Source organism: Rhinolophus sinicus, linkage group LG01, assembly GCF_036562045.2.
Source record: "Rhinolophus sinicus isolate RSC01 linkage group LG01, ASM3656204v1, whole genome shotgun sequence".
Lineage (NCBI taxonomy): Eukaryota > Metazoa > Chordata > Mammalia > Chiroptera > Rhinolophidae > Rhinolophus > Rhinolophus sinicus.
In genome coordinates, this window is record NC_133751.1 from 72,542,917 (window position 1) to 72,556,005 (window position 13,089).

The following is a 13,089-nucleotide window of genomic DNA, read 5'->3' on the forward strand; positions in this document are numbered from 1 at the left end:
CTTAATATCATACTGAGCACATAAAATGTGGCTACTGCAACCGAAGAATTGAATTTTTAATTTAATTTTAATTAATTTTAATTGCCATCCCACAGGACAGTGCATATCTAGACCATTCTTGCAAATATGCATTTATTTAAACCACTCAATTTGCCTATTCTTAAAAACCTATATGGGCAGAGACTGCATATATTTTTTCACAGCCTTTTATTGATACAACAGTTTTAACCTGTTGTTCCTTATCTGTTCTGTCTAATGAGGAAAGCTGTACTTCAGTTTTAAAGGTGAGTAACCAATCATCATCCTTCACTATTGCTGGTTTTTTTTAAAGCATCTTTCATTTTATTCCTACTGTTTTTTCTTAACCTTAGTGTGTTTGTTGGGTACCTTTTTTTTTTGCTCCACAAAATCTGTGAACCCCAGATTTAAAAAAAAACAAAGTGTGTATTCTTTCTTTAAAAATATATATATATATGTATATATTTCAAGCAAACTTGAGCCACCACCATAGTCAGAAGTTTAAAAATGATTTCTGTGTTTGTGTGTGTGTGTGTGTGTGTATGCCCATTTCCAAAGGGTAAAACAAAATGAAATAAATGCATGATTATATTAGAATTGTTGAAATTCTCTAAAACTTTTGCTGTGAAAAATTTATAGTAAAGTGTACATTAATTAACACAATTCCTTTTATATTTCCCACTTGAACAAATATAGAATATAGACTTCTCTTAAAATTTGGTTAATTGGAAATTAAACTGCCCATTTAATGTCGGCAAAAAAAAAAAAATCATTAAAACTTAATGCCGTTTTTGAGGGAAATTGTGAGATTAATGCCCTTTTATTATATGTTGTAAAGGATATGTTATGTTAAGGATACAATGAGATTCTGTCTTGAGTTGGGACTGTTAGTTAAATGAAAATATGTTTGAATTTCAACTTCTACTTAAAGCTCATTCACATATGTTACAGGTACCTCTAATCAAGGTATATTCCCTAACACTCATAACCTTATTTTAATTTGATTATTTTTCTCTTTTTAAATAGCTATGCATTATGTATAAAACTTTATTTTTGACTTACCTACTATTGAACCAAACACATGTCATGTTTGTAACTTAATTCCTTTGCAAGAGTCATAAGCATTTTCTGTAAAGGTCTGGGTAATAAATATTTTAGGCTTTGTGAGATGTACGGTCTTTCTCACAGCTACTCAGCTCTGCCATCATACCATGAAAGCAGCCATAGACAATCCGTACGTAAATGGGCATGGCTGTCCAGTATCATAGCCTTTCCAATACAAGCTTTATTTATAAAAACAGTTGGAACTTTGCCATTGGACTTTATCTCTTTCTGTCTAATTGACCCTTTTATCATTAAGAAGTATGTCTCTATCTTTGATAATCTTTGTCTTGATATTACTATAGCCACTCCAGCCTTTATGTTTTCTGTTGGCCTGGTATATCATTTTCTGTCAATTTACTTTTAATTTGTGTCTTTATATATAAATTGCATGAACTTGTAGAAAATACATAGTTGGGTCTTGTTTTTTGTATCTATTTTGGCAAGTCCTTAACTTTCACAGTCCACTTGGAGTTAATAATGTACTACTTAATATAAAATGTAGAAACCTTGCAATTATGTCCGTCCATTTATCTTCTCCTCATCCTTTATGCTATAGTTGCCACATATATCTATATACATTGCTAACCTCCAAGACAATGTTATAATTTTTGCTTAAATAAGTGTATTCAAATACCCTGGTTCACAACATCATAATATATTTACCTATTTGCAGGAAACAATACACACCAACAATACACAGTGTCTTCAATGTAACATTACTATTTTCCCCTTTGGAAATAAGTAACTTGTGGGAAGATACTGCAAATAACCTGTTTCAACTCTCACCCACTAGTTTTAGCATTCATTGCTAATTCTTGCTTGAATCAGTTATTACTCTCATTGTTGCCAAATGGTTATTTTTAATGGGAGAAAATTAAACATTTTGGTAATATTATGATACACTGTGAATAGCATTCTAAATTGTAGTATTTATTATATCATTGACCAAATTAAAATATAGTACTTACAGTTTTATAATTAATAGACTACTTTTTTATGTGTATATTTTCATAAGCCAAGAATTTGAGATTTGCTTTCTGTAGTTTAAGAAAAGTAATAGATATGTTAAACATAGTGAATATTTTTTTTTCAATCCACAGGGCCCTTTGGATATTATTTTCCTTTCCAGACCCGCTAGTTTGAGAATTGCTCATTTAGATCATGAGATTCTGTTTGTTTTGGTCACTTGCCTTGGTCTCTCAGTGATCATCAATAAATATTAAATGCATATTACCCATAATGATAAATAAGTCTTTTGAATTAAGAAACTAATTGTGTATTTTCAGCATTCACTGAACTTAGTTTCAAGATAATTAATTTAAAAAATAAAAACAAAGAAAAATAATGACCTATACCTTTTTAAAGTAGTTGATTTATTTAATTTTTATAATGTGCATAATGAGCCTGATAAGTATTTGAAATTGTATGCTTCTATAATCCATAAATTGAGAGGAAACAAAATCATGGGTTCCTTTGAGTCTGCAAATTGCCTTGAAATCTTACACAATCGTACGTACTCTGTTCAGTATTTTGTAGCTAATTGACTTTATTCCTGTCATCCAAAGACTCTGTAAGGCCTGTTTTGTTTATGCTTGTGTTCATCTAAACGTTTCAGAAATACCCTAGGGAAAACTTAATTATCACCATAAAGAAGAGGTGCCATAATTTTCAGAACCCAGTTTTTTAAATTTTGTTTTTAGGTTTTTTGTTTTGTTTTGCACATTGAGCTACAATATAGCCCTTCATAAAGGTCGTTAAATGTGAGAAGTAATCTTTCCTGCCAAGTAAATGCACTTTTTTAGTTATTCAAGTCCCTAAGGACCCAGTATTTATATGCTCTGGGTATCTCAGAAAAAGGTGTATAGTCAATCCTAGGATGCATAGCAAAGGGCTTTTTATATAAGGTCCAGAGTGCTGCCTAAGAGAATGACATTTTCAAAGTCAATAGAGTAGGTTGGGTTACAGTTTCATTATGTTATTAAAAAACAATTTTCTACTAAGTAGCTGAGCATTTGGCAGGGATTTAGTAGTGAACATGACTCTGTCTCTCTGCTACATCATCTACTCTGTTATTCTAAGTTATATTTCATCTCATTTATCTCAGAGAGCCAAAAGATACAATGTATTACAGTAACCTATGCTTTTCTCAAATTTCAAATAAAAAGACTTATGATTAGCCCTAGAAAAAGACAACACTGTTCATGCTCAATTAGGCAGGGTTTTCATGTACCCACAAAATAGGCTAGCATTAACTACTATATTTGTATAAAACCCACAGTTAATCAGAGCATGTTAGAGCTGAATGTAGTCTAACGAACAGCGACTCGGGCCCTTTGTTTCGAAAAGATATTTAAACTTTATACTGCATTTTCAGAAAAGAGGCCCCATGATTCAAATACAAACTGGCAGGTAATTTAAAAATAAATGTGATATAGGCAATATCACTTCTAGGAGTTTATCTTAAGGAAATAAGGACCTGCACTAAGATTTAGGTGTAGTGATATTCATTACAACGCTGTTTACTGTGGCACAAAATTGGACACTGTGTATACAGTAAGAGAAGATTGGGTAATCGGTGTAAAGTATAGTCATTTAACAATAGCATGCAGCTTTTCTAAAAAAGACAGTGAAATATGTAATTACATGGAGAGATTCCTGATAAGTTGAAACAGTAGGAAACCAACCTATTTGTAATCAATGATTCATATATCTGTATATTTTAAGATACATAGGTTTGTATAAATACGTATGCATACATATATAATAATCCGTATGTTAATGTAAGAAATGTCCAAAGCTGTAGAGAAATTTTTTGAGCCCAAATGCAATTGCCAGGAAGCTAGATTTCAAATACTCTAGAGAATGACAGTTTTCCAATTTCTTTTACACATTTGAAATTAAGGAGGGAACATAAAGATTACATGAAGGTGAGAGGAAGCAAGGTGGGGATTGGATCACAGGATAGTTAAGAGTGCTGTCTTGAGAGTGGTTAGGCTTCTGAGGGGTTTGAAAAAGAGACATTTAAAAGGTGTATTAACCTAGATGCATGAAAACAATGGACAGGGCTTGCTTAAGGCAAAGACAAACCTTTTACAGGGCTTGCTTATGGCATGACTACCACTGGGACCCCCCAGTTAGGAATTTATGATTAGGTCAATTTAGAACCCTTTTTTGGTCCACAAGTAGTTGCCTCTGAGTAATGAAGTTACCGTGTTTCCCCGAAAATAAGACCAGGTCTTATATTAATTTTTGCTCCAAAAGACACATTAGGGCTTATGTTCAGGGGGTGTCATCCTGAGAAGTCATGCTAGGGCTTATTTTCTGGTTAGGTCTTATTTTCAGGAAAACGTGGTATGTTTGATTTTGTTGTTTGTTTGCATTCTAAAATTTTAAAATAAATGTTACTTTAACTTGTTAAAACCGTGTTTTAAAACGTGAGTTTTATAACATCTAAATTCTGGTTCTATCTAAGGAAAGTGTCACCTGTAAAATGAGCATAATACATACTTCATAGTAGTTAATATATTTTTTAAGATAAAATAAAGCTCATGGCTTTTAGTAGTTTCTCAGTAAGTGTTTATCTCTTTTGGAAGTGGGAAATGGAATAGAAATCTTTAGTCCTTTGTCCTTGGTTTCTTATTTCTACTCATCAAACCCGTAGCCTATTGTAAAAAGTAAAATTAACAGTAAGTTTCTGCATTTCCAAGAGTAGTGTATGGTGGTGGGGTTGGTACTAAGAGTTAAATCTTCAAAGTATTTGTGTCTACACCTAGGGTAACGATTTTATTGAATAAAGCTAGTCTATGGTGCTCTACTTAATTTACTTCTATTAAGTAGCTCTTCTGAGCAGTGTTAAGTAAAAATTTTTTCTTTGAAAGAAGCATTTTTCATACTTTAAATCGTCCTTCTCTTGGTTGTTGTAGCCTTTTCCAGCTGATGAATATACCTACAAAATTCATTTTGAAGTTGTACATTGTTATTTCCTTAATTTCCTGAGGAACAGGCATAGTTGAGAAAAGTTTGCCAAATTTTAATAACAAATTAATCCTGTTATATTCCTAGCTCTTTTGATAGATTTATGGACACTAAGAACAAAGAGCTTTAAAAAGATACTTGGCTACTTAAGCCACATATTTGTAATAGCCTTACTGATTTTCCATTATCCATACTGATTTTAATATAAATTAGAGTTTTCCTAACCTGTGTTTATATTTCTAATTAGAAATGTCATTTTCATATTAACCTCTTTCTAAAAGTTCAAAAATGTGTAGGACCGTGTATCCCATGATAAAGATCTAAGCATTGTGTTTACAGAGATAAAATAAAAGCTTTTAGTTGTAATATCAAGGAAGGGTTACAAAATATTGGAAATTTATATAGAATCAAGCGGAGAGAGAACATGGTAATAACTGTTAGAGGCTGGCTGTGTAAAAACACTTTAGGAGAACAAGCAAGGTCACCCGGAACCATTTAGTCAGAGTGGCATTTCGTGCAAATACCCTTGAGATTAGACAAATTGAAGCCATGACTCAATTTGCTGCTATCTTTGAGGTACTAATCTGAATAAGATACTCAAGTTACTGATGTTGTGGATTGATCCGAGTAATAAAATGTCTCATTTGCTATAATGCTTGGATGAGAATTTAACTTTTGGTCATTCTGCTAATTTTTCTGGGGGCTGTGTTTCTTTGTAAGGTTAGTTCAGTGATGATTATGTACTAATCAAATGTATTTATGTTTTCTTGGATCTGTCCCATTCCGTGGGCAATAGCATCACCTTAATTTTAACAACTATGAGTGAGATTCTCTATTTGGGGAAGGGGTGGCAGTAAGGGATAGATTATATAAGCACGTGGTGCAAGATTCAAAATTAAAGAAAAGAATGGACTTCCAGTCTCCACTCTGACATGATAAAAGCATGGAGTTGTCTCCCACCCTCATGACGAGAAAAGTTAAACAAAATCGGTGACTTTTCTTAGCTCCATCAAAGAACTAAGGTCACAGGGCTAACCACCACCTCAAAAATTTCAGAGACAAATGAATAAGGAGAATGTAGAAAGTTTGTGCCTTCCTATAGCTTATGCCTGAGGCGGGCTCCACACAGGGATAATGACAGCTGTCTGTCTAGCCTTCGCTCTGAAGCCACACAACTCAGTCTTTACCTGGATGTCCTGGATGTCTCTGGTGCCTCTCAATTCACCATCCCTCTGCGGGAGCCCAGGGTGATTCCACTGTGAAGCTAAGTTGAGATCCTCTACACTCCAAACCAGACCACGTTTATTTGGCTGTAAGAAATGTCAAGAAGAATTGGAACTTTTCTGAATGTCCCCATTAAAACTGAAAACATGCCACCCTGTCTTTGATATGAGCTGCAATCATTTTGCATTGGTCTCATTATGCAGTACAAGATGTAAATGTTCCAGTCACCCTTCTCACCAAACTGGAAGACCAAAAAACTAAACGCACCCAAAATGTCTTGTTTTGTCTGTACTTTCTTACAATTGAATATCATTTATCCAATGTTTTAGAAAACAGGCAATAGGAATAATAAGTACAAATGTTGCTAATGTTATTACTGATTTTTAGTAAGATTGCAAAGTAGGACTGATGTCTTCTCAATAATTAATCTTATTATAAAATGCAAATTTTTCCTCTAAGAAATTACAGTCTGTTTAAGGATTAAGTAAATGTAATTTGCAAAATAACAATGCTGAGAGGTTTGAGTTTGCAAAATTGATTTACAAAATTAATTACTTTATTCTTTGACACAATGTGAGCTCTGTGAATTATTTTATATTTTGGAGCTTTCAAACTTATATTAGTTAAACTTTGAACAATCAAAAACTATTTGATAAGGTGGAACTTTAATTACAATATAAATTTAAAAGTTAGTCCACTATGAGACTATCAATAATTTCATAAACTCATAAAGGAGGCCAAGCATCTTACCATCAGAATTTTTTTCTTAACATGGACTAATCACAATGGGGATGTCATTCATCAGATTAAGTAATAATTATTCTACTTATTTCAGTTAAATTTCTACTCATTATTGGCAAAACTGTTGGGGGGAAGGAATTCCCATATTGTTAACTAATTATGGAGGGAAGCTTAGCAATATTGGTCATTTCAGTGGTCTTTCCTTCGGAGTCAGCAATTCCATGAATATATCCTCTAGTTTAAAAATTGCATACATATGTGCGTGCACACAGATGTTTGTATACATATATATACATACACAAATGTTACACCATATTCTATATTTGCAAAAAACATTGGTAACAAACCAAAGTTCCCAGTAGAATACTGACTAAGTGAATGATGGACTTACTCATATAATTAAATACTGTATATCCATTAAAAAGAATAAGGTATGTGCCTATTTACTGGCACAAATATATTGTTAAGTGGAAGATAAAGCTGCACAAAGTAGATGAAGTTTAGTCTCTTTAAAAAAATAGTATTTAAATGTATGTGTTAAAAATTAAGAGGAATATACAGCAAATTGTCAACAGTGATTATGGGATTAAATAAGGAGTTCTCCATATTGTTTGACTATTTATAGTTCATGCATTCAACCAATATTTACTAAGTACCCACCGTGTGCCAAGTAATTTTCTGGGTGCCAGGGATATGGCAGTGAACAAAACAAAATCATGAGTTTGTGTTACTTTTAAAATCAAATGAAACAGTAAAAGTAAAGTTTAAAATTTTCTGGAATTTCAACTATTACAAGAAAAGAAGAACCATTCATCTCATCCCTATCGAAATTCTTTATCCTTGTCATTTTGTTGCTCAAAACTTTCTACTAACATTAACCATGGCCAGATCTTAATAATAGAAGCCATCATTAAAACAATCTCTACTAGGTCCAACATTATTATGAAAAAGACTGCATGATATTTTATCATCCAAAACTTAGTTTTGTTAGTAAATACTTGAGCAAGCAATTATATGGGTATGAAATACACTTAAAATTTCATTTTTCATATACTTTATCTGGAAGTTATAGAATATGTGTACATAAATATGGCTATGTAACCATACACATGAATATTTTCATAAATCTTTAACAGCAATAGGTGTTCATAGGTATATAACCATAAACGTATAACCATATAATACTAAGTTTATGCACCTGTAATATTTCAATACCTTATTCAATTTACTAACAGAAGCTTTTAAGATTCATATTAACATTGCAAAATTTTATAAAAACTATTCTAAGTTTATTATAAAATGTATAAAGGTTAATACATGTTTCAATTGTATTAAAATCTAGTATGTATTCCCTCAAAACTTTCCTAATGTCATATTTTCCCCCTTAAATTAATAAAAAGTAAAGATTTCTTCAGAGAAGAAAAAAAAGAAAGAAAATAATATAGATGAATTTACCTGAAGCACAAGCATGGTAGGGACACTTAAAATAGACATGTTGACAAATTGCTAAAGGCTTTTTGAACTGTGAACTGGCTTGAGAGTCATGAACTCCTGGGAGCCCTCATACTTTCACACTTTGAATTTTACTCCTGGGATCCCCTAGTGAAGATCAGAGCAAACCCTTCACATTTGTGAGGGGGGAAGGAAAGTCACCCTTTTGAAATAAGTCCAGAACATTCTCCATAACAAAGGCCCACCCAACGAGGGAAAAAACTGGAGCCTTATATTTAGAAGGGAAATTACCTAACTCCAATCCCTTCTAGCCTTCTAGCATTCACGTCTCACCTAAGAAAGGGAAAAACAAACAGATCACCAGCCCATTAAATAAGAGTGGGTGTCACTACTGATCCCATGAGGAGAAAAGGATAATAAAGGAATATAAACATCTCTATGCCCATGAATTTGATAATTTAGATGAAATGGACTAATTTCTTGAAAGATACAAGCTACTAAAATTCACATAAGGATAAATGGGTAATCTGAAGAGGACTATATCAAAGAAATAACCACTATCCAAAACAAAGCATCAGGCCAAAATGGTTTCATTGGTGAATTTTATCAAATATTTAAGAGAAATTATGTAAACTCTCCACAATCTCTTCCAGTAAATGGAAGCAGTTTATCACTCATTCTATGAGGCCACCATTACCTTAATACCAAAACCAGACAGTCATTACAAGAAAGGAAAGCTACAGACAATTATCTCATGAACAGATATGAAAATCCTCAACAAAAATTAGCAAATTAAATCCAACAATGAATAACAATTATAAACTACAACCAAGTGTGATTTAATAGATAAACTGTTACTTACAGACAATGGAATATTATTCAGCAATAGAAAGAAATGAGCTATCAAGCCATCAAAAGACATTGGGAAATGTAAATGCATATTGCTAAGTGAAAGAAGCCAGTCTGAAAAGCCTATATACTGTATGATTCCAATTACATGATATTCTGGAAAAGTCAAAACTATAGCAACAGTAAAAACTGTTTGCTGGATGGTTAGGGAGGGGATAGAAGGGAGGACAGATAAATAGATGGAGCACGGGATTTTTAGGGCAGTGAAACTATTTTGTATAACACTGTAATGGTGGTCACATGACATTCATTTGTCAAAATCCATGGACTATGCAACATAAAGAATAAACCTTAGTGGAAATTGTGGGCTATGTTTAACATATCAATATTGGTGCATTAACTATAGTAAATATACCACACAAATGCAATATGTAAAGGACAGAGGTGCCAGGGGGGTGGGGTTGGTATATGAAATTGCTTCATTTTGCTCTAAATATAAAACTGCTTTAAAAAATAAATATATTATTTTTTAAATATAAAAAAGAAAAAAGTACATGTTGATAATTATTCCTTTTTACTCCTCTCTCTTAGCCATCTAGTTCCCTCCATAGAATTGTTGACTTGTTACCAGTTTCCTGATGTAGCTTTAAAGACATGTGCATTACATACAAAGATGTATATGCATACAGGGTCAGAAAATTAAGTTCAAGAACTTGTTGCAACGATGTTACTAACCTTTTTTGATATCATAGGGATTATTCATTATGAATTTTTACCAACTGGACAAGCAGTTAACCAAGTCTACTATTTGGAAGTGCTGAAAAAGCTGCGTGAAAAAGTTAGATGACCTGAACTTTTTGCTAATAATTCATGGCTCTTGCATCATAACAATGTACCAGCTCGCACGGCACTGTCTGTGAGGGAGTTTTTAGCCAGTAAACAAATAATTGTATTGGAACACCCTCCATACTCACCCGATCTGGCCCCCAATAACTTCTTTCTTTACCTGAATATAAAGGAAATATTGAAAGGAAGACATTTTCATGACATTCAGGACATGAAGTGTAATATGATGACAGCTCAGATGGCCATTCCAGAAAAGAGTTCCAAAATTGTTTTGAAGGGTAGACTAGGCACTGGCGTCTGTGCATAGCATCCCAAGGGGAGTACTTCGAAGGTGAGCGTAATGATATTCATCAATGAGGTATGCAGTTGAGTTAGGTAGCTAGGATGAGTTCGCGAACTTAATTGCCAAATTGTCGTACATCCGTTTTTGGTGGGTTACGGAAATGAAAGGACTCTATACATATGGTTCTATTCCTTCCCTTTATTACCACACAATATCTAAGAAAATATTCCAGGGTATCAGTATACACAGAGCATCTTGATATTTTTGATAGTTTCATAATATTTCACTGGTATAGATATGCCATCGTTTCTTCAACGCATGTTACTGAACACATTCTTTTTCATCTTTTGCTATAATGAAAACTGAAAATAATATCCTTATGCAGATAGCATTTGAAGTAAAATTACTTGGTCCAAATGTATGTGCATTTTAAATTATCCCACCAGCAATGTTTGTTTCCCCACATCCTCAGCATTTTGTTATAATCAGACTTAACCCACCACTGTGGTTTTAAAAGTTTCATGGCTGCCACACGTGTAAAAATTACATATTTCTGTTTTCTGTGAACTGTTTAATCCCTTTCCAATATGTCTTGGGTTATTTATATTATTGGGACGTAGGCTGTCCTTAGTAAGTAAATTTTCCAATTACCTATGATAACAGTTGCAAATATTTTTCCCATTTAGTTGACTGAATTTTGACATTGTTATCTTTTTTATGCAGAATTTTTTTCATTTTAAATTTATTTTTCCTAATTTTTATTATTGCAGCTTGTTAATGTTTTAATATTTTATACAGCTGATCTCTATCATTTTTTTGAGAATTTTCCTGAATATACTTATTCATTTATTTTTTCTGTAGTGTTTTAAAATTATCTTACCTAGTTTAAAAGAAAAGTGTTTGACACTTTTGCTTGGATGTTAGAGTTTAGATTACTTTAGAGATAATTGACATCTCTATAATGTTAAATCATCTTTTCTAAAACATAATATGCCTTTTTAGGGTTCGTCTTTTATGACCTTTGATGATTTTTTATTCATATATGGTTTTTGTATATTGTTAAATTTTAACTTTTTATTATCTTGTTATATTTTCTGACTTAAAAATGACATATATACAAATATGTATATTTATATATATAGAGAAAAGCTATTTATTTCTATAAACAGTTTTATATTTTATACCCAAATTATTACTGAATTTACCTGAAAGAATCCAAGAAAAGCACCTAAAAACTATTATAAATAATAATAAATCATTTGTATCATCTTTAAACAAGAAACATTTTGTCTTCATTTCCAACTTTTAAATTATGTATTTTTTTCTCTTATTCCGGTCAATTTTTAAAAATATAATAAAGGAATTGCTTGTTCATTTCTGGCTTTAATGGAAATACTTCTAGTGTTTTCCTGTCATGCATGAATTGAGATATATATTTTTTAATGTATTAGTTAAGCATTTCTACTAAGAATTTTATTAAAACTGGAAATGGATGGTATCAAAATGGATATACAATTTTATATTTTTGGCATCTGTGAAAGATAATATGACTTTCTTTTTATTTATTACTATATCTCAGTCAGTATAAGCTAGTTTATTCTGCAGTAATCAATAACCTCAAATTCTCAGTAGCTTAAAACAACATGGGTTATTTCTTGCTCATGCAGCCTGTCTTCATAGACTCAGGCTCATAGAGCAGCCATCATCTGGAACATTGAAAGTTGCTACTGTGGAGGGACAGGGAGCATGACAAGGCAGCCACTGACTTTTAAACCTTCCACCTGAAGTGACACACATCTCTTTGGCTCTCACTTTATTGACCAATGCAAATCACATGACCATATGGAACTCTGAGGACATGGGAAAGAGAAATCCTACCATGTGCCCTGGAAAAGAACTGAACAAGTTTGGTCAATGTATGATAAAATATATTAATAGATTACTATATTCCTTAATTTTAATAATCCTTAAATTTCTCTACTAAAAAGTAGTTAGGCATGAAATTTTAAAATGTATTAATGGTTTCTGTCTGGTAACATTTTATTTAGAATTTTTGCAACAGCAATTATAAGTGTGATGTGTTTTACTTCGTGTGTGCTCATATGTGCATTCTTTGTCAGGGTTTGGTATCATTATTCTAGCTGAATAAAATAATTAAGAATGTTTTACCTATTTTTTTATGCTCCTATATAATTTAAGCAGAATAAGATTTTTATGTTCCTCAAAGTTTTAATAAAATTGACCTGTAAAACCCTCCAGGTGCGGTGCGCTTTTTTGGAGGGGAAAGCGTTAATAGCATAATGGTTTTCTGTATTTTTTCTATGTTAATTGGTTTGTTCAGATTTTTTTCTCTTTATGCTGGGTTTTTTATAGTAATTTATATTTTCCTTAAAAGTATCATTTATTTTAATTCCAGGTCTTTCATTGTTTTGTATATATTTGAACAAGAAGTGTCCTGATACGCTTTTAATTTCCTCTACATCTGTAATCATCACGCAATTATCTTTTCTGATTTTATGTATTTGATCTTTTCACTTTTTATTCTGCTTTAGATCAACCAGAAGTTTATTAATGTATTTTAAAGAATCAGCTCTTGG